General features: G+C 42.5%; 1 protein-coding gene across 2 annotated transcripts in view; it reads right to left on the reverse strand.

The window, feature by feature from the left end:
- The window catches only part of elfn1a (extracellular leucine-rich repeat and fibronectin type III domain containing 1a), a 94,972-nt gene extending 92,223 nt beyond the window's left edge, over window positions 1-2,749 (reverse strand). Inside the window, exon 1 of one of the 2 annotated variants that reach the window (XM_072443026.1) lies at window positions 2,337-2,749. The gene's annotated coding sequence lies outside the window, so the exon portion shown is untranslated. The remainder of the gene's footprint in view (window positions 1-2,336) is intronic. The other variant, XM_072443025.1, reaches the window with a different exon arrangement.
- Window positions 2,750-3,326: the final 577 nt, after the last annotated feature.

Genomic DNA, 3,326 nt, shown 5'->3' on the forward strand with positions numbered 1-3,326 from the left:
TTTTTTGCTGTCATTGTAGCACCGCTTTTGTGAACTATATTCTCTAAACTCACCAGCGATATCGTTTCATTTTGCTGAACCTAACCACAAACACAAAGAAAGAAAAACATTTGAGCCAATTTTGTCATGCGAGTTCTTGTGGCACAAGATTTTGTCCCATCCCTAAAACCCACTGAACCTCATGTACAGGGCGTGAATTGTAATTCCACTGATCTCAAGCTTCCCTCTTCCTCCCTCTTCCTCCCTGTTGATTCTATTGCACCGGGCTCTATGATCGTGCCCGGCTCACAAAAGAGCTGTATCATCCCAATTCAGTAACAATGCCTTGAGGTGCTGCTACGGCTAAATCCTCCCCCCCAAAAAAGAGCAAGCATTTCCAGTTAGAAAGATTTACGCCCAAAACAAACCTGGTCCCCTTGAGGAATCCTTCCGGGACAGTCGTGTTGTATCACAGTTGTAAAGGGCGCTAATTTTGCCTCCGCGTCCTCACTCTCATCTCTCTCCCCCATCTCCCACTCTCCCTCTTTCTCTCTCGCTCCACAAAGAAAGAACCAAGCTCGCAAACTCGCATACAAAACAGCTGACTCAATCATCCGGCCGCATAATCAAGATAAGGCAATGACGACGACGGTGAAGGAGGGAGGGGGGAAACGAAAAAAGATTCAGCAACACAAGCAAAATTACAGACTTTTTTTCAGCTTTAAAGTTGGGTGACACATTGACATTGGTAAAATGGCTAAATGCTGGCCTGGTATATAGAGAGCTTTGACAAGAGGAGGCATAGCGAGCACTTTGATGACACGCTTGTTAAGACATAGCCCAGATTTAAAAGCCCCCCGTGGCATGTGAGCATTACGTAACACGTAAAAAGGATATGGCCATGGAGAGAGGAGTGACAGATATTGAATGAAGGCTATTGTATGAAATAGTTTATTCCTGTTCGTTCCCGTACGTACAGTTTTTTAAGCCCTCAGTTTACTCTTTTAGACATTAAGGACACGTTAAAATACTTAAACTAAGCAACTTCTTTTGGGACAATATATAGATTTTTATCACTGCAAAAAACTGTGGTTTGGAGGAACGCGACAGGAGTTGGACAAATATAACCGTCTTACTCGTTTGTACAATTCCAATAGTCATTGTCTAAACATTCCAGATGAATTATAAGCATATGTATCAGATGAAGGCAAAATTCCTTTAGCTTTATGATCTTTTTGGTTTGGGAGTTAATTGTGATGTATATTTATAGTAGTATTTCTACACAGCTCTAAATGCATGGTAATTGAACCTTATTTATTTTCTTTTTTACATTGTCTCTTTGCAATTCCAAATGTTGCCATAGGAAAAAAAAAAGTTGAGCATCTGAAAAAGCTTGACTGGTCTATTGGCACTTTTTCCACAGTTTTGCAGAACATTTTATCCTTCTGAATTTTCTCACACTTCATTTTAAGAACGCTCTTTTCTGCAAGACAATTTGAAAGACTGGGATTAACACTGTGAGTTCGAAAGCGACCAACACAAACCTCAATAAAAATTCTTCGATAATATCCTCACAAGCTTTGTAAATAAATGAACATGTCCCAAGGCTTGTTGCTTAGTTTCCCAGACAGATGGCATAGACGCAACGAAATCCTCAGCTAATCTGACAGAGACAAGTCTACTGTAAGTACAACTCAAGTCATGCGATACTCCACGATCGAAATACTAAACATGATGAAATGACTCAAGCGTTTGTGCGTGGGACATCCAAAGTTTGATTTTTAGAGAAATTCTTGTGGGTATGAATGATCAGTGTTGAATAAAACATGCAGAAAAAAGACTTGAAAATGCCTTATTAAATCGAAGCGTGGTCTACGGAGCTGTCCATGGTGCTGAAACGACCTTTCCTGTTCTCGAGTGGTCTGATTCGGGAAAGGATTACTGTTGCCACGACAGGAATAAGCAGAAGCTACTTTCACGTGAGCTGGTCAGTTTGCAAGAATCAGACCTTAGATTCTGGTGCGTAATGCCGAAGCAGACGGAAAAAAATCAATGCCAAACTTAGACGCTTTTGCATCACTGGAAAACTTTCCAATGCATACAAAGTAATGTCCATGTAAAGCAACTCAATTCTCTCAATACCAATGTACACTGGGTTTAAAAAGCGCTGTGTTTCTCGAGTTTGAAGCATGACTGTCACTTTGTACAGTCACGGACGCATCGCAAACATCCTCAGCCGCACGTCCTGGGTGACAATTCAACCTTTCGCTTCAGAATAAACAAGTTAAGCCCCGCGTTGCACCCAAACTCCTCGCAGATAAAGTCTCAAAGCCAGTAAGACCCGTGCGGGAGCTTACCTGCTTGTCGATCGCGCCGCCAGATCCGCTCTTCTCCCTCTCCAGCGATCCAAGCTGCTGCGCGCCGTGTGCCAGTGCCACCGCGGCTCTGTTACATGTTCAAACGGGCCAAAAACAAGTGTTCAGTCTTCACCGGGGGAAAATGCTGTTAGAACGCATCCAGTTATTAGTTTGTAGCGGAGGGCGAAACGGTGGCGAACTGCGTCAGGAGGCGGTCTGGCGGATCCATTTAGCGCTGAGTTATTTAACTGCGCTGCTCACACACACTGCACGCGTTTATGCACGGAGCTCCGGGTTTCTCTATTATAGCAAGAGCTGACACCGGCGTTTAAGCACGCTCTAAAAGGAGGCGGGTGTATCTAGGTCCATGAGATAGCCATCGCCGCGTGAAAAAGTGCGACTACCGCCTCACGTCTCACGCACGCCTTGTTGATCCCCCACTGTCTCACCCAGGCAAAGGATTAAATCTTATAATACGAGTGTTGGTCACCTATATAAATAAGTGTAAAGCGCAGCCGCTTCCTCGTCTCCTGTGAAAAAAACAGAGCTTATTAGAAGAAAGTTTTTAAATTGTCCGTCCGTCGTCACGGTGGATTAGGGAAAAAAGTTTAGTGGCAATGAGCTGTTGCGTTAGAGCTGCTCAATTTCACAGTTGGGGGTGTGTTTAATTTGACTTTGCGGGGGAGGCAATGATATTATTTAGAAAAAGCTATCTGTTTTGCCAGCAGGGGGCCACCTTAATAGTTTCAGTCCAACAAGATACGTTATAGTGCATTAGTTATAGTGGGATTTTCTCTTGCAAATTTGCATTGCTGTAATAAATGTTTGATGATAGTTCTAGATTATCCACACTATTTTTATTTAAATTGTCCATTTTATACATTCACAAGATATAAGATATGCAAGATATTGCTATTTGAATGGCAGCAAATCGCAAAGATTACAGTTGTTCAAGTCCTTTGTAAACCAAACTAAATGTATTGTTTTTTA

The sequence above is a fragment of the Eucyclogobius newberryi genome, unplaced genomic scaffold, assembly GCF_026437365.1.
Source record: "Eucyclogobius newberryi isolate DKJ021-1_F unplaced genomic scaffold, fEucNew1.0.hap1 SCAF_13, whole genome shotgun sequence".
NCBI lineage: Eukaryota > Metazoa > Chordata > Actinopteri > Gobiiformes > Gobiidae > Eucyclogobius > Eucyclogobius newberryi.